The 20019-nt window shown below is 38.1% G+C and overlaps 1 pseudogene; it reads left to right on the top strand.

The window, feature by feature from the left end:
• The window catches only part of LOC122300244, a 40033-nt pseudogene extending 21282 nt beyond the window's left edge, over nt 1–18751 (top strand).
• The last annotated feature ends 1268 nt before the right edge of the window (nt 18752–20019 follow it).

Raw genomic sequence — 20019 nt, 5'->3', positions numbered from 1 at the left:
CACTTTGTAAAATAATCGATGGCGACTATCATGAATTTAACACCACCTTTTCCTAGCTGGAAGGGTCCCACCAAGTCTACCCCCCACTAGGCGAAAGGTCATGGTGCTATTATCGATGTTAACTCCTCCGAAGGGGCATGTGGTACGGGTGCGTAAGTCTGGCATTTCACGCATTTCTTGGTGAACTCCCATGCATCCCTTAGAGCATTAGGCCAGTAATATCCTGCCCGAACCGCTTTTCTAGCCAAGGTTCTTCCCCCATTGTGATTTTCACATATCCCTTCGTGTATCTCAACTAGGACATACTGTGCTTCTTGTGTGAAGATGCATCATAGTAAAGGAAAAGAGAAGCCCCTTTTATAAAGGATTCCATCGACGAGTAGGAATCTTGCCGCCCTTTTCTTTATCTTTCTTGCCTCTTCTTTTGCTTTTGGAAGTTTTCCTTCTTCCAAGTACTCCACTACCCTATTCTCCCAATCTGGGATGCTTGACCCCAGGACTCCGACCTCTATGCCAATAGCTGGGACCTCGATGACCCTTCTCTCGACTTGCCATGGTAGGGGGATTTCCTTCCTACCTGATGTCGCTCGTGCCAATTTGTCTGTGACCTCGTTGTCCGCCCTTGATATTTGAGTTATAGCGAAATATGAGAAGAGATTGTGCATTTCGAAAACTCGTGCCAGGTACCTCTTTAACTTTTCGCCCTTAGTAGCATACAAGCCTAAAACCTAATTTACTACCATTTGTGAATCCGACCTGGCATCTACTTTAGTTGCAACTATTTGGGCGGCCACGGACAACCCCACTATAAGCGCTTAATATTCAGCTTCATTATTCGTTACTTTGAACACTAGAGTGGCCATGTAATACCACTCTTGGCCATCAGGTCTCAGCAAATGTATCCCCAAGCCCCCGCCTATCCGGTAGGACAACCCGTCTATAAACAATATCCACGGCTTCCCTGATGGTGCTACTACCTCCTCTCGGGGAAAGTCTGAGAACTCTATCACAAAATCCACCATCGCTTGCCCTTTAATTGCTTTTCTAGGCTCATACTCTACATCAAACTCACTCAACTCGATTAACCAACCTATCAACCTCCCTATGCTATCCGGTTTCCTTAGAATTTTTGCCAATGGAACCTCCGTTAGTACCCTCACTATGTGGGCTTGAAAATAAGGACGGAGCTTCCTAGCCGCCACTACCAAGGCGAATGCTAATAATTCAATTTGAGGATTCCTTGTTTATGCTCCTCTGAGTGCTCGACTCACATAATATACCGGATGTTGTACGGCTCCTTCTTCTTTTATGAGAACAGCGGATACAGTGTGTGGGGAGACTGCTAGATACGCATAGAGTACGTCACTCTTCTCTGGTCATTTTAAAAGGGGTGGATTGGTCAGATATTGCTTTAAATTTTTGAACACTTCATTGTACTATTCATTCCAAGGATGTACCTTCCGCAATACTTGAAAAAATGGGAGGCACTTATCGGTTGACCGGGCTATGAACCTTCCCAGGGCGGCCACTCTCCCCGCTAGTCATTGAATCTCATTCAGATTCTTTGGCGATTTCATATTGATAATGGCCTCTATCTTATCTGGAGAAGTTTTAATTCCTCTTTTAGACACGATGAAGCCCAAGAATTTCCCAGACTGGACCCCGAAAGCAAATTTCGACGGGTTCAGCCTCATTTTGTAATGGTGTAAAACTCCAAACGCCGTTCGCAAATCCAAAACGTGCTGGGCAGGCTCTTTGCTCTTTCCAACAGGTCATCCACATATATGTCTATGGAGTTTCCAATCTGTTCGCTGAACATCCGATTCACCAGCCTCTGGTAGGTCGCACTTGCATTCTTCAGTCCGAAGGGTATGACATGGTAGCAATATAGCCCTTGGTCTGTGATGAAAGATGTTTTTTCTTCATCCATTGCATTCATACGTATCTGGTTGTAACCCGAGTATGTGTCCATGAAGCTCAACATATGATATCTCGATGTAGCATCTACAATGACGTTGATGCGTGGTAAGGGGAAGCTATCTTTCGGGCAAGCTTTGTTTAAATCTGTGAAGTCTACGCATATTCTCCACTTCCCATTCACCTTTTTCACCATGACAATGTTGGATAACCACTCTGGGTAGTTGGCCTCTCTGATGAAGCTGGCCGTGAGCAACCTTTCAACTTCTTCATTAATGGCAGCATAGTACTTTTCTATATTGAATGATCTCCTCTTTTGTCGCACTGCCTTGTGCGTTGGGTCTACGCCTAAGCAATGCTCAATGACCTTGTTGTCGATATCGGGCATCTCTTCATGGCTCCATGCGAAGACATCTCTGTGTTCTACCAACAACTATATCAGGGCTTCCCTATCTACTGGTGGGACCTGTGTCCCGATACGGGTAGTGGTCCCAGGGCAGTCAGTGTATAATGCCACGAGTTTCAGAGGTTCGTTGACTTCTACATGTTGCTGAACCCGGTCATCCTTGACTTCTATATCTCTCTCATAAGTTACCGCTACAGGTGGTGATAGGAGTGGTAAGGCCCCATCCTGTCTTGCCATCATGTAGACTTCCTTCTTGACTTTCTTTAATTCTTGCACATAACATTCTCGAGCCAGGGCCTGCTCGACTCTCGCCTCTCCCATGCCACCATCTATTGGAAACTTCATCTTGAGATGGTAGGTGGATGTTACTACCCTCAAATAGTTGAGTGTCGGTCTTTCCAATATAGCATTGTAAGAGGAAGAAGCTTTTACTACTAAAAAGTCGGTCATGGTGGTTGTTGTCGGCGCCCCAGTGCCTGCAGTTATTGGGAGCGTGATTGCCCCTACAGGCTGGATAGTATCCCCTGAGAAACCCTTTAATGGCATAGGGGAGAGCCTCAGTTTGCCAACATCTATCCCCATTTTGACAAATGCTTCCTATAACAGTATATCAGTCGAGCTCCCATTGTCTACTAGTACCCGCCTAGTTGTACTATTGGCTATTACGAGGGTTATCACTAGAGCATCTTCATGCGGATATATGACTCCTTCCATGTCTGCCTCTTCAAAGAATATCACCATTCGCTCATTGTTAAGCTTTGGTTATTTGTGTGCTCTATCCGCCACGAACACCTCTTCATACCTTGCCTTCTGTGCATAAGCCAAATGTTAGGGACGTTTCTCACTTTCAATCTTCCACTGTGCAACCGATCTTCGTTGATGTAACTTGAGGGGGACTCCTCCTGCAAACACTCTAATACTTAAGTCAGTTAAGAGATGATTGTATCTAAGAAAGCCTTAATTATCAAAGATTACCTATATATATATAGGCTCGTTTTCTGTAAATCTCATTCAGGATTTATCAGAACGGATCACTACTTAGAATTTTGAATAATCCTATCACTTCTTACTATTTTTATCCTTCCGTTAAGGGTGGTGCCATGCATATCTCTTTTCAAATTTTTATTGACTATCCCTCTATGACTTCTAAGCCCATACTCTGGGCTTCATGGTTTTTATTATACTATGGGCTTTCTTATATGTTCCAGGGCCCTTCAGTTGGGATGGTCCCTCCAGTGTCTATAACAAAATTTCAAAATGTATCATTAAACTCAAGAAGATTTATTGTCAGTCATTTAAATTGATATGAATGATTATAATAAGAGAGGCGTTCCCTGTTGGACGGGTGTGAATTTTGTTTTCACACATGCCAATAATGAAGAGCCACGTAGGCATCCTAACAAGTTTCGAGTTGCACCCATATACACTGAATCGCCCTCTCCTTTATCTCCCTCTCCTTCTTTCTCTCCATCTCCCTCCTCCAACTGCACTGAATCGACCAACAACGCCCAAAAAAAAGTCACTGCACCCCTGAGTTCCAATCAAAGAACGCCCTGCTCTCTGAAATTCGAATAGACGAATACCCTGGCTCCCCAAAGTTCTAGTCGATGAACATCCCTGCTCCTCGAAGAACCCCCGACAGAACAAATCAATAAGAGAGAAGCATAGAAATCTCAAAGCCACCCTTGTTCACTCTATACTTCATGATGACTGAAAACATATTCTGAACTTCACCTGAGTAAGTTAAAATGCATTAGCTACAGGTTTTCGCCGATCTATTGCCAAAAAATTGGATAACAATAGGAAAATTGGGGGTCAAACAGAAAAAGTTTTTATTCTCTCTCTGAGACTGCGGCTATAGATCTATTTGACAAGAAAATTGTGAAAGGATGCTAAGGCATATTTTCATAGTTGAGCCAATACAACAGGATATGAATTGGAAAATCCGATGTTTTACATGCGAACTGTTTCTGAAAAATTCTTTTACATTGCAATAACATAACACCTAAGAAACTTTTATTGAAGTACTCCCAATGTTCCAGAAGCTTTGGCCAAACAAGGCCTCACACCGCCCAAATGATGATAAATTATAAAAAAAAAAAAGAAAAAAAAAAAAGAAGATCTGCACCATAATTAACCAAAAAAAAAAAAAAAAAAGATCCACACCATTATTTACAAATAGTGACACGCTGCATTGAAACATAATCTTTGATGCTCAGGTATTGGAATCAGTCATATAGAAAATTTATATGGCTATCCCGAATGGTGTTGAACTCACCTTCTGAATCGAGTTGGGTTTCAATGAAGGTAAAAAAGTTGCTGGCTCTCACTCATCCGTGCGCAAGAGGTTTGGTGCCACTGTTCTGATTCACGTCTATTCCTGTAGCAGTGTCCAAGGAGAAAAGATGATGGCTCTTTAATAGGTTTTCTTGAAGGGGAAGAAGATGGGTTCGAATTAGAGAGAAGAGGAGAAGAAGGGCTTCGTGGGAATAAGTTGGGTTCTAATTAGAGAGGAGAAGAGAAGAAGAAATTTGGGGGAGAAGATGGGTTATGGGGGGAAAAGAGGAAAGAAAGGAGGAAAAAAGGGAAAGAGAGAGGGTTTACTTAGAGTTTTACTATATATAAGCATAGTCGCGTATTAATCTGTGTACCAATATTGATTCATTCATACTTAAAATTTAAATTAATATTGTTTTCAATAAAATCTACTTTTTGACTAATCACATCACATTGGTGCACAGATTAGTGCACAATTGTGCTTGTAATTATATTTTTCCGTTTACTTATAGGTGTGTTTATTGTAATCTCTGTAAGTCGCATACGTGTTTATTTTTCATCGGTGGGTGTGAAAATAAAACTTACACCCGACCGGCCTCAAGGTTTTCTCTTATAATAATGATATACATATAACTCTTTCATGACTTGTAAAATGAGATCGAGCACTTTGAAACTCTATTTGTAAATTCGATGATCGATCAGTACCAGTAACTTAGTATCATACATAACCCAAGAATTATTTGTGGGACAAGAGGATTGCATGTATTTGAGAAATTAATAGAAAATTTGGCATTTTTAATGAGAAGTAGCCATTATTAGTATGAAAAATTTTATTTCTTGGCATATGCATGGACAAGCACATTAATTAATCCAGCACGTTTGGGAACATTGCGTTGGGAGTGGGGGCCATCTAAGTTGTATTTACTATTTATATATATATTGCACCATCTTTTTGGTGGAATGCATGCAACATGTAAATGTGATGACTACTTGCCAAAATGCTTTATAGGCTTCGAGACGCATCGTTCACGGATGCTATAATTTTGGAGACTGTTTGGGGGACCCCAGAAAGCTCGTCCGACGTCCATGTTGAAACAAGCATTAGTCCTCTGAAGCAAAGCATAATTCCTATCTTGTATTGTCCTATATATTGTTGAGAGCTTGAGCAGCCACTGCACTAAAAGATGATGGAGCAGATTGCTAGCTCCGTGATAGGCTGATCTCCTTTGATTATGAGGTTATGAGACTGAATTTCCACCATCCACGTGGACAACTCATCTGGTTGGGACCCAATGAATATCTGCATTCAGTGAATATAAATTTTCACTACTTCCGTCGAGTAGTGTGAAACTTTCTTTTACATTTTTAGGGTTGGTTTGATTAACAAAACTATCTCATCTCATCTTATCTCATATGATTATTATAATTTTTTTAAATTTTCACATAAAATATAATAAATAATTTAACTTTATCAAATCCCCAAACAAAATTAATATTAAAAAATTATATTATAATAATATTTTTTCAACTTTCAATAAAATATCTCATCTCATTTTATCTCATCGGTACTATGTAACCAAACAAGTCCTTAATATTTTTTCTCTTATACTCAATCGCATAAAGGTATGGCTTGTAATGAAAGCTCCACTAATAGAACTATATATTAGCACATTTATAAAAGGCCAAGGTTGGTGCTACTGTGCCCAAGAGAATCATGGACCACCATCTAATTGGCCTAGAGGAAGACAAAGAAAACAGGCCCATTGGGCTCAAAAGAGAGGTGATCCAGTTGATGACAAAAGATGTAACAAAAGACTACAAGAAGCCAAAGACTTAGCAGGTGTATGATTTACATGCTAACAATACAGATGAGGTGGTTGCTGGTGTACAGCCCCACCCAATGCCATGAGTTGCTTCAGTTGAAACTGCTTGGAGCTTGAGAACTCCCAAACAATGAATAATGTGCGCCTTATGGGGTAAAATAAGTCCACATCCTTTGTTTTCTTAATGGAAACAAAGTGCAAAAGATCAAAATAGATTCTATGAAGAGATGTTTGTGGTATGAACATAGCTTTGTGGTTAATTTGAAAGGGGCAAGGGGATGCCTTGCTTTTCTGTGGAAAGAAGGGATAGAGGCAGAGGTCATTTCTTACACTCAGTCCCATATCTCACTATTAGTTAGGGTTTGAAGGAGGATGTGGCTTGGCATCTAACTGGTTTCTATGGGAACCCAAACACAACAAAAAGATATGAGAGTTGGCAACTTCTACAAGCATTGACACCTACTGCAGTAATAAGTTGGTTGTGTGTGGGTGATTTTAATAAAATACCGAGTTATGGAGAGAAAAGTGAGGGGCCTTTGAGACCTCATAAACAAATGGAGATGTTTCGAGAAGCTGTGAACATGTGTGGCCTTAGTGACATGGGTTTCTTAGGCAACAAGTTCACCTGGTTCAATGGTAGACCAGGAGGGGCTTTCACTAAAGAAAGGCTTGATAAAGCCTTCTACAATGCTGTCTGGTCAGACTTCTTTAATGAATCAAGAGTCTTCACCTTCCCTACCCTTAATTCATACCATAATCTTATTTGGGTTTCCTTAGACTAGCTGCAGCTACAGACTAATGACTATAGACACACCAAGCCCTTCAGATTTGAAGCCAGCTGGTTACTACATGAAGAGTGCCTTAAAACAGTACGTAGAGGAAGCATGGCATGCACCCAGATGGGCAAGCCATAAAATGCAGTACACCTCAGACGGTTTGAAACAATGCAAACAAAAGCTACAAAAGTGGAACAAGCAAACATTTGGTAATTCAAAGAGGGTGATCAATGAACAAATGGCACTCCTCTTTGGATTGCAGGCAGGGAGCACAGGTCATCTCAATGAGGAGATAAAAAAGGTGCAAACAAGGGTGGATGGGATATTGGAAGCTGAGAATCTCAGGTGGAAGCAAAAGGCCAAATAAAGGTGGTTGACGAAGGGTGATAAGAACACCAAGTATTTTCACCATATGGCTTCTCACAGGAGGAAAATCAATACTATCAAGAAACTAGTTGACAACAATGGCCAAGTTATAAGCTCGAGAGGGAGAATCAGTGACCTCTTTAATGAATACTATACTGACTTGTTCTCCTCCTCAAATCCCAACAACCCTACAACTTGCCTTTCCTCCTTAGAGACTCAAGTGACTGCCTCCCACAACAAAATGTTGACCAAGCCTTACTGCTAGCAGGGGGTTGAAGAAGCTCTTTTCCACATGAATGGTCTAAGCTCTCTAAGACCAGATGGTTTCCTTGCAATTTTCTACCAAAAACACTGGTCAATAGTGGGGCCTCAAGTGTGTACAGCTATGCTGAATGTGCTAAATTCAAGGGGCAGTATGGGAGACATTAACAGCACTTTGTATTTATTCCAGAGAAGAAGGTACTCACAAAAGTGATAGAATTCAGACCAATTTCTCTATGTAATGTACTCTACAAACTCATCTCTAAAGTTATTGCAAATAGATTAAAAAAAGTGCTTCCTTTTATCATCTCACCCTTTCAATCTGGCTTTGTCCCTAATAGACTAATTTCTGATAACATTATTGTGGCCTTTGAGGCTTTGCATACAATGAAGTGTAAAATGGCAAGCAAAGAGGGCTACGTGGCTTTAAAGTTAGATATGAGCAAAGCCTATGATAGGGTGGAATGAAGTTTTCAAAGAGCTGTCCTTTACAAGCTGGGTTTCAGCAATAATTGAGTGGAGCTTGTGATGAATTGCATTGAGACGGTTTCATATGCCCTTCTAGTAAATGGTGAACCTCAAGCAACATTTCTACCCACTCGAGGCATTAGACAAGGTGATCCCTTGTCTCCATACCTCTTCATTCTGTGTGTAGAAGCCTTGAGCAATTTAATACACAAAGCTAAAGAAGGAAGGCTCATACATGGGGTACTTGTTGCAAGAAGCCTGCTAAGGATCTCTCATTTGTTCTTTGTAGACGACAGCCTGTTATTCTATAAGGCAAAAGTTGAGGAGTGGAGTAGGTTGGGAGGGATACTAAGGGTCTATGAAATGGCATAAGGACAAAGACTCAACTTGGAAAAGACCTCAATTATCTTTAGTAAGAATATTGTAAGACTCACCCAAGACTATATTCTCTGGGATGAGGATAGCCATGCCATATGAGAAGTATCTTGGCCTGCCTTTTGTGGTGGGTCAAAGTAAGATTAAATCCTTCAACAGCATCCTGGACAACATAAGAACTAGGTTTGGCAATCAAAGAGTAAAGACCCTATCTCAGGCTGGGAAAGAAATTTACCTTAAAGCTGTAATACAAGCACTCCCAACCTACACAATGAGTGTCTTCAAACTGCCTATCAACTTATTATAGTCCATTAATAGTGTCATATAGATTTTTGGTGGGGCCAACAAGAGAAGGGACACAAAATTCATTGGATCTCCTAGAAAAGAATGGGGTAAGCCAAATTAGCTGGGGGTTTGGGCTTTGGGGATCTTGAAACTTTTAACAAAGCAATGCTTTCCAAGCAATGTTGGCGCTTGATTCAGGGCCAAGTATTTTCCAAAGTCGAGTTTCCAAACAGCCAAGGTGGAGCAAATTATCCTTTGTGTGGAGAAGTCTCCTTGCTACCAGACATGTAGTAGAGGTAAGGACTAGCTGGAGGTTGGGCACAGGAGCCAATATACGAATTTGGAAGGACAAATGGCTTGGCCACCCTATCCCTAGCAAGGTCACAAGTTCAGTTAAGGTGCTAGATGCAAATGCAACAATTGTAGAACTAATTGATTCAGATATGAAAAGGTGGAAGACATAATTAGTTCAGGAAATTTTTAAGGTGGAAGAAGCCAACTTGATCTTGCATACCCCTATTAGCTCTATGAATACTAGGGACAGAGTAATATGGCTGGGGACTAGAGAGGGCTCCTTCTCAGTAAGGAGTACTTACCATATGGAGAAAACAAAGGAAATGCAAGCTGAAGGCCAAGCCTCAACAAGCAATAGATTCCAAGAGGTCTGGAAGAAAATCTGGCAGCTCCATATCACCCCTGGAGATAAAGTATTCCCATGGAGAGCATGTCAAGAAGCTCTCCCTACTCATTCCAACCTTCTCAAAAGGAAAGTGGTGAGTGACCCTTTATGCCCCATCTGCTGTAGGGAGGAAGAAACGGTCATTCATGTTTTGTGGACCTATGAGGCAGTTAAGGATGTGTGGGATCAATACTCGAAAAGGCTTCAGAAGTGCAGCCTCTCCCAGGCCCCTATGTTGCCGTTTTTTAAAGCTCTAACTATGGCTTTATCTGAAGAGGAACTACCAGAATTTGCTGTTGTAGCCAGGAAGTTGTGGTGGAGAAGGAACTCTTTTATTTTTAAGAAGGAATTCTCTCACCCTACTATAATTATCCAAGACACTAGAATCATGATGGATATGATGGCTGAAGGGGAGCTGCTGCTTCAAAGCAATAGGAGAGACAACCAATTCTGTCCCTCAGGTGAAGTTTGGAAGCCCCCCCCCCCCTCCCCCAATCGACATGGTTCAAAGTAAACTGGGATGGTGTTGTGGATAAATTAAATGGACTGATTGGCATAGGTGTAGTCATCAGGGATTCCAAGGGTCAGGTCATAGCCACCATGCGTGATAAGAAACAGATGTTTCTTGACCCCCTTCTGGCAAAATCATATGGAGCACTTGTAGCTGCTCAACTAGAACTGGACTTGGGACTACCAAAGATTGTACCTGAAGGGGACTCCTTGCAAGTTACAAAGGCATTACAAGAAGATAAGGAAGCTTGGAGCAACTCTAGTATGTTCATGTGTGAAGCAAGATCTTGTCTCAAATATTTTGCAAAGTGTGAAGTTTCTCATGTTAGGAGGATGCAAGTACACTAGCATCACCCTCTCAAAGGAGCAGCTGAAATTTGCAGAAAAGAAAGTGAGAGAAGTTGGGCTTTAGGTATTAACTTGATGAATGCAACTTTGCTTATATATAGTCTATATCATGAGTATTGAATACAAGTAGAAAATGTTGGAAGGTGAAATGTGCTGTTTGTGGCCGAGTGAAACAAAAAGTTGTTTGTGATCTTTATTTTATACTATTGTATATATTTAACTTCACTCCAATAACCTTATAAGATATGTTTTTCATAGTTTGTGTTTGACCAACTTGCCTCCCCTTTTTCAAGAAATATGAAAGAATTGGAAGTTGGAACCTGCGAGGAATAGTTAGTGAAAAAAGCAGCATAAAGAACTATATAAATTTATTACCTGTGCTTCATAGAAGAAGATGTCTGAATCTGTTGCTGTCTAGTTGCGAGTTGCAAATGCCATTATCTGGTCCTTCTCTCATCATGAGAACACCTAATTGAAATTAATTCTGATCAACCCTGTTACCAGGACCACATTAAATTTATTCTTTGTGACTACCGCCAGTTACCTTATACCAACAAATATGACAGAATAATATCATGGTAAGTTCCTTTGGCAGTCAATTTATATCTGACCATAACATTCCCATCAAATAACATGATGGTATTTTTCCAGTGAGATGCTAGAAGCTGTTGGCCATGAATTCATGGAAGAGTTTTTTTTGTTGCTGCGAATCAGTATTACGAGAAGACGGGCTTCTTGTTCTGCAGGTAATGGTGGAGACGAGAGAACTAGTGTCCCATATTCCCAATTTGATTTTACTGCCATGGTTGCAAAGTGTATTTTGCCTTGTTCTTTTTAGCTCTCTCATGGGTTTAAATTAATCATGCTAACCATTAAAGGCGGTTGATCTTTTCTTAGTTGATATCAATACCAGATGAAAGTTACGAGGAGTACAGGCAAAGTTCTGATTTCATAAAGGAGCATATATTTCCCGGTGGATGCGTACCTTCATTGAGTAGGGTAACATCAGCTATGGCTGCTGCATCTAGATTCTGGTACAAAATCTACTCTGTATTGTCATTTATTTCTGATATTTATCCTCCAAAATGTTAATAGATTTTTGGTAAAGCAGTGTGGAGGATGTGGAGAACATAGGAATTCATTACTACAAAACACTCAGATATTGGAGAAAAAACTTACTGGAGAAGCAGAGGTAAGAAAAATCACGGCTAGAAAAAGCAAGTTATTTATCTCAAGCTTCCCATGCAACGCCGATATCAGATATAATATAGGATCTGCGGCATTAATTCTTGTTCTTTCAGCAAAATCTTGACTCTCAGGTTCAATGAAAATTTCATTCGGACATGGGAATATTACTTCGACTACCGTGCAGCTGGTTTTAAGACACCCACACTAGGAAATTATCAGGTACTTGCTGAAAGATTTATATTTGGCCAAATCCCATTTTGAAGCGGTTCTGATCATCAACTCATCTAAAATGCCAATTGTTGGTGAAATTACACAATAATGTAATAAAAATTACAATAAAGTTAAAATATAAACGAAGCCAGTTTGAACTTTGGACTGAGGCACGGAAATCTCGCTTTTTTTAAGGAGATTCAAGCCCTTTACGGTGTACAAAGTTTTAAATTCACCGGTGCAGCAGAATTCTTTTTGACTTGACTCTTTCAGGATACAACAGCCCAACTGATCGTCGTATAACCCGAACCAACTCTGTACAAGTGGTTGAACTCAAAGCTCCACTCAAAGAACACCTCTCTTTTATTTGAAAAATAGTCTAAAAATATATCTATGTACTTCCTCTACATGAAAGAAAGACACACCACACTAGGACGAACACATATCACCGACGAACACTCACGTTCATCAAAATTTAAACAAAAACTTAATTTATTGCATTTGGTAACGTGTAGTGTAGTAAAGAGCCATAAAAGAAAAGGTTAACTGACGGTTGTTTATTTTTGAATGGTTCAGTTGGGCTATTGAATGAAAAGATAAAAAACAATCATGTTTTTCAACGGAAGGACAATTGAAAGAAAGAAATAAAAAGCCAACATTTAAAACTCTAAACTGAAAGAAAAAAAATCAGCCACCACCAATGGATATTTTAATGAGCTCTCACACATCAACGGCAAAATAGTAAAAGATGGCAAATAGCTATAAAATCACCTTCTATATACGTACATGCACCCGAAAGAAGAGAAATAAAGACTGAATTAAGGAAATTAAGTAACGATAATAACCTCTTAAACAAAAACGTTACCAATAAATATTATTTACTAAAAAAAAACCAACATTCCCCCACTATGTTTTAAAATAATATTGACTCGTGGTCGAATGTGCTTCCAAGTGTAGAAGTGTCAAGTTGTATCAAGGATAAGTCCAAAATCGTATTCCACAGGGACAATGGGTTATCAAAGCGTATAGGAGATTTGTGAGTAACAAATGAATCAAGTATGAGTGATGAAAATAAAATTCAAATGCAATGCAAAAAGATAATCGAAATTGAAATTAGAGTTTCTAAAAAAAACAAATTAACGAACACTTGGGTTGGGCATGAGACTCTTTATTTTGGATTTTAGATAATTTTCTCGACTAACAACCCAATCAAGGCATTGATAATCGGAAGATAAAAAGATAAGCTCAAGTTTTACAATATTTTCCTAAGGGATTTTCTACTTTGCTAGCCGAACACACATTAACAAACAACTGAGAGAGGCCTTGATAGTTTTCAAGCTTTTGTTATGCCTTACGTCAACAACAAAACAAGAGCAAGAGTCGCAATCTATTTTCAATTTAAATCCGACTAGTAACATAGTGAAATCAACAATTATCAACAAAATATTGCATCGATCTAGAATCCAAAACAAATCACGTCCCATTCCACAACCCAAGTTTTAGAAATTAGCTACTCATGATGTTTCTAGCGATAAAAATAAATCTAAGTTGAGTCATGACAAAATCTGAGAAAATATCCGAATGAGATAAATCCTAAAGATGCTGTCACTACCCGCAGGAGAACAAACACTAAAATGAAAACTGAAACGTAAAGTGCAGAAAATAGAATGAAGAGCAAGCCAGAAAAAAAATGAAGAAGCAGCCGAATAAAAATAAAGATACCGTCTCCCTATCAAACGAAGAGAAAAGAAAAAGAAAAACTCAAGACTACTCCTGCTACGCCGAACGAAAACCAAACGAAGCAGAAAAAATGTTATATTAAGCCGCTCGGCGTCTTTAACAAAAATGCAAAGTGAAAAGAAGTTAAAACTCAAAAGACTTCTCTACTCCTGCTACCCCTAGCGTCTAAACCAAAAGAAACAAAGTAAATAAATGTGTGTAAGACCAAAAAAACAGCTGCTAGCATCTAAAAAAATGAAAAGCAAAGTGAAGCTATTCGAAAGAAAAGAAAAACTAAGAACTCTCATCTCAGCTACTGAACTGTTCGAAGGATGAAAAAGAAGAAAAAAAATGCATAAACCTCCCGTTTGCAACGTAAAAAAAGAAGAAAAATAATGCGTCCAGCTTAAACGAAAGAAACAAAAAAAACTAGCCGCCTGCTACTAATCGGAAGAGAACGGAAATGAAACTCAAAGCTCACTCTGCTGCTGCTCTATCGAATGAAAATGAAACGAAGAAGAAAATCCAAAACCAGCTACTGCAAGGTCTAAACGAAAAGTAAAAAAAATTCCAAACTAAGCTACTCAACTGTCTCTGCCTCCCCCTCTGCTGTTTTCCAGCTTAAACAAAAAAATAAGCAAAATGAAGGAAAATAACAACTCTAAGCTAAGCTAGGTTCTGGTGTAGCCGAATGAAAATGAAAGAAACAATAAAAACAAGCTAAGCTACTGCACTGTCAAAGCAAGAATACCCCAAAAACTGAGCTACCGAACTCCAGGAAATGAAAACCTCCAGCCGAATAAAAACAAGTTGAAAAGTAAAGAGCCCATCTGTCTTCCCATGTGATCTCCTGCAGCTGCACGTTCAAACATCCGAAAAGAAGAATAATTCTGCTGCTGTCCGAATGAGTGTTCTGCTGTATGTGTGAATGGGTGTCTTTCTGCTGCTGTACAGCATGTGTGAGCTGGTGTGAGTGGCTGCTCTTTTTTCTGCAACGTGCTGTGTTCCTGCATGTGTGAATCCGAATGCTCTGCTGGTCTGCATGTGTATTGCATGCTGGTCTGCATGTGTGAGCTGATCCCATGTTTTCTGCATGTGTGCATTTTGAATTAGTGCTATCCGAAGGCTGCTGTCTTTGCACTTTTCTGCATGTGTGAATCTACTGTAACGTGCTGGCCGAGTGGGTTTGTTGCTGCATGTGTAAGTTCTCTTCTCCTGCTGTAGCAGCTTGTGTGAGCTAGTGTGAGTGGCTGCTGTCCATGTGGTGCCCGAGTGAGTGGTTGCTGTCCGAATGATTTTCTTTCTGCATGTGTGAGTTGGTGTGATCCGAATGATGTTGCATTTGATCTCTATTAGATGAGATTCCATAAAACCATAATCAATTTCTCTATTTTCTCATACGTCCCATTCTTTCTTTCCTTCCATAAATGCCCTACAATATATAAATGAAATGATATTATAGTTTAAGTATTTCAAGGGCAAATATGAGACTTTGATGTGCAAAAATATTGGCATCAATTAATTTGACATTCAATATTAGAATTTGATGCATAATTAAGTGTTCAATCCTTATTTGATAAAATAAATCACTCATTTAAACAACTTAATTATGCAATTCTAACCCTTTATCAAATATAAATAAGAGAGATATTTCCAGATAAAGAATGATTATTATGTATCATGAAGGTGTGCTCTGCATTGAACCTTCACTTAGTGAAATAACAACCTTTACTCCAGAGTCAGTAGTGGTCTCAGACTTGAACTATGACTGCTTAAGGGAAATAAAGAATTATTACTCACACATAATAACCCAGGTGTTGACATGAGCTTTATTAGCGAGCACATTACGGCCTTGTGCTAATCCCGGTTTCATGAGTGTATTTGAGAATAAACCCGATTCTCATAGAGAGCGGCCCCACTCTCACACTCACATAGGTGAAATCTGTCAAGGGTGCTCCTATAATTCTTACACCCTACTCATAAGAGCTACAGAATTTCATTAAAAGTTTATTTAAAAACTCATCCTCCACAACATTACAGGATAAATGCACTCGCATCATAGGAATGAAAAATAAAATAAATAGTGCATTTTTTACGACCATCATATGATTCGTTTTTCCCATTGAACTCAGTTCTCAGGATCTTTGGTCCTCAGGTTGGGTATCCTCATACATGGCTCTTGAATTATGGGTTTTAATCACATTCCCCTCGATGTATTCCAGATCAATTTTTCTTGTCAAAGCTTTCTATAGTGGATCCACTTTAATAACACCATCAATAAAAAAAATCTCACAGTACTGTGTTTTTCCTCTAAAGATCTGGATTTACCGTTATAATAACGGTTTTGTACTCTACCAACTGTAGTAGTACTATCGCAACAAATTGATATGGTTAAATCTGATTTTTCCCATGAAAGAATAAATCTGTCAACTAATTTGCTTCTTTATTGAAGCCAAAATAGTTAAACTCCATAGTTGACATGGGAAAAAAAATACGGCAGCCAAAACATGCAATGAATCTCTTACATTTTAAAACGGCTTAAACAAAAACAAAATAGCCAAAATAGTTCGACCATAAACACCATATACGTTTTAAACAAATCCAATAAAGATAATAGATGTACCCACACAAATATTAAACTGTTTGAGTAAGTTGAATCTAAATGCACAAAAACGTATAACACCAAAAAAAAATTAATAACAATCGGCTTTATTCAAAAAAGCTTAAAATAAACTGAAGAACGACGTACAAGCCAAAATCCTTTAAAAAAAATTCTAAAAACTTGACAGGCCCCCACTAATTTTTGGATTTAAAAAAAAAAATCTTTTCATATAAAAAATAATACATATAAAGAGAAACGTTATATACTTTATTCTCATTACTCAATTTAAACATTCCATCACAAGCATAGCCTTTGCCCACAAAAACTCTATTTTTTGTAATCACATATTGATCAGATTCTATAGTTTGTTTGAAACCCGCTTTGTTGAGTAAAAAACTCGACATCAAATTCTTCCTCACGGACGGTGTATAGAGTACATCTTTGAGCATCAATATACGTCCCGAGGTGAATTTCAGCTCGACCTCACCACTCCCAATCACCTTGGTTTTACTTGAATCACCAAGCATGATAGTCTTCTCTTCTTCAAAGGGAGTAAAATTTTTGAACCAATCTTTATCATAGCAGACATGCCTATTGGCACCAGAATCTACCCACCACCCTTCAACAAATTCAACCACGTTAATGTCTGTAATCATTGCTACAAACGGCTCCTCAGTTACGTTAACTTGAGGATTATTTTCTCGCTTCCAAAACTTGCAAATTCGAGCAAAATGCCTACTTTTGCCACAGACAAAACAAGCTTGATTTTGTGAAGGGGGTCCTTGGTTCTTATCATATTGGCTTTGAAAGCCCTTTTTGTGAGGTCTACCAAATTTTTTTGAAATCTTTTCTTTGCGGCTTCAAATAACTATTTCTCATATTTTGACTCTTGGGCAAGCTATCATTTTCAGAAATTAAATTTACCTTTGTCATGAAATCCTCATTACCATTTTGAAACACCAATGCATCTTGGCCTCTAGCTTCCTCTTCTACGCGAATACGTGTAATTAATGTCTCTAAGGAAGTCTCCTTTTGTTTATGGCGCATCGACTTTTGAAACTCTCTCCATAAAGGTGGTAGCTTGTCGATGATGCCACAAACAATTAGATTATCTCCAATCTTGATGCCTTCAGATCTAACTTCTGCTACAACCATTTGAAAATCCTGAGCTTGCTCTGCGACGGAGTTTCCATCAATCATTTGATATCGAAAGAAGCGACTTGCTGCATATTTCTTCGCTTAGGCTTCTTCCGTATCATATTTACTCTGTAAAGCTTTCCAAATTTTCTTTGCAGAAGTGTAAGTAGTATTGTAGTAATCATAAAATTGATCAGCAAGACAATTTAAAAGATAGCATCGATAGTTATACTCATCTTTGGTATATTTTTCAATCTTTTCTTCATGAGCTTTCACTTGTACTTCAGTCATGTTCTCGGTGGTGATCTTTCTAGGATTCTTTGCAGTGAGAATATAAGAGACATTCAGAAGGCTTAGATAGAAGAGCACTTTGCACTTCCATCTCTTGAAATTGGCTCATTTGAAGTGGAAGAGCTTGTTAAGATCTCCAATACTTTCCGTGGATTTTTCAGTTGTAGGCTCCATGTTTGAATCTCCTTAAAATTGTTGGTGAAATTACACAATAATATAATAAAAATTACAATAAAGTTAAAATATAAACGAAACCAGTTTGGACTGAGGCAGGAAATCTTGCTTTCTTTAAGGAGATTTAAGCCCTCTGCGGTGTACAAAGTCTCAAATTCACCGGTGCAGCAGAATTCTTTTTGACTTGACTCCTCCAGGATACAACAGCCAACTGATCGTCGTATAGCCCGAACCAACTCTGCACAAGTGGTTGAGCTCAAAGCTCCACTCAAAGAACACCTCTCTTTTATCTGAAAAATAGTCTAAAAATATATCTACGTACTTCCCCTACATGAAAGAAAGACACACCACACTAGCTAGGACGAACACATATCACCGACGAACGCTCACGTTCATCAAAATTTAAACAAAAACTTAATTTATTGCATTTGGTAATGTGTAGTGTAGTAAAGAGCCATAAAAGAAAAGGTTAACTGACTGTTGTTTATTTTTGAAAGGTTCAGTTGGGCTATTGAATGAAAAGATAAAAAACAATCATGTTTTTCAACGGAAGGACAATTGAAAGAAAGAAATAAAAAGCCAACATTTAAAACTCTAAACTGAAAGAAAAAAAATCAGCCACCACCAATGGATATTTTAATGAGCTCTCACACATCAACGGCAAAATAGTAAAAGATGGCAAACAGCTATAAAATCACCTTCTATATACGTACATGCACCCGAAAGAAGAGAAATAAAGACTGAATTAAGGAAATTAAGTAACGATAATAACCTCTTAAACAAAAACGTTACTAATAAATATTATTTACTAAAAAAAAAACCAACACCAATTATATTACATTCATGTTTTTGCCTGATGCGATGCAGATTGTATTCTCCAGGCCTGGCAATGCTGCTGCGTTTAGCAATCCATATCAAACATTCCCTTCAGCATCTTGATTTTGTTCTCAACGACAAATCTTATATAGTTGACATTGCCTTTTTAAGAAAATAATATAAAGTTTGCGATCTTAACAAAAAAAGATATCTGCCGGATATCATAGATAATAGATAGATGATATACTGCAACACGTGTAATAATTTCATTTGATGCATGTAGTAGTTAGTTTACTTTCTGTTATTTCTATTACTTCCCTCCTTTTATTCTCTGGTTATAAATACAAACGATTTAGATTGCAAACATAAGTACGAATGAATAAAGTTCAGTTTTAGTTCATTTTATTTGATATTTCAGACTTCTCTCTCTGCTTTCTTTCACTCTGTATCACCGGACGGGCTACATGAATGTCATGTCGCACATTGTGAACATGTTAGTATTGTTCTTTGGGGTTATGTCAGGCTGACCCTTTGTCCAGAGTTGAGAAACGTATGGTTCTTGTCATCTTGAAGTGGCATGATCATGTTGTAATTCATACGTGCCAATTTTTTATAAAGATTATTTTCAAGATGGGTTTTCACACTTTTAGTACAGCGTTAAATATTTAATATTGTACGAAAATCTGCACACATAAATGCTTAATAAATATTACTAGGTGGGAGTAACGTGCAAAGCACGTTTGTCTAATTTTATGAAATGATTATTTGTAAAAAATAATATATATTTTATAAAAATTATTGATGTCACTTAATAATTTAAGGCATATTAGAGAAAATAAAAAAAATTAGTTCAAAGTATCATATAATCCAATACATGTTTATAACATCTATAATTTTAGCAAAGATGTATACGAAAAATTTAATAAAAGTCTAACACAAACGGTAGTTCAAAATATGTGTCGTTTGATATTTGTATTATAATTCATCAATTTATATCATCCTGTAGACAATCAATAGAGACAACATTGAAATTCTTATTTTGCTGTTGGTTGAGTCGATCAGGGACAACATAAAGTTAAAACATAATCTTTTTATAAAATTTGTGGTATAATATTTTCTATATATAACATATATATAAATCATAAAATATATTTTGAAATTGTTGGCCGAATTTACTCTTTCTTGATTAGCTCAAGGATCACGGCCTTTGTCACATGCCTATCATAGCAAGCCCATTTATGGAATATAACTTAGCGGAAGCTACGTCCTACTACCATGGGAAAAAAAAAAATTTTAATTAAACACACTTGTATTATATATTATATGAGATTTTTAAATTTGGAATACTCAATAATCTGAGTTAATGAAACGTATAATACACGTATATTATA

The sequence above is a fragment of the Carya illinoinensis genome, chromosome 1 (genome assembly GCF_018687715.1).
Source record: "Carya illinoinensis cultivar Pawnee chromosome 1, C.illinoinensisPawnee_v1, whole genome shotgun sequence".
Classification (NCBI taxonomy): domain Eukaryota; kingdom Viridiplantae; phylum Streptophyta; class Magnoliopsida; order Fagales; family Juglandaceae; genus Carya; species Carya illinoinensis.
The sequence above is the reverse complement of the archived record's forward strand: the minus strand, read 5'-3'. Positions and strand labels throughout refer to the sequence as shown.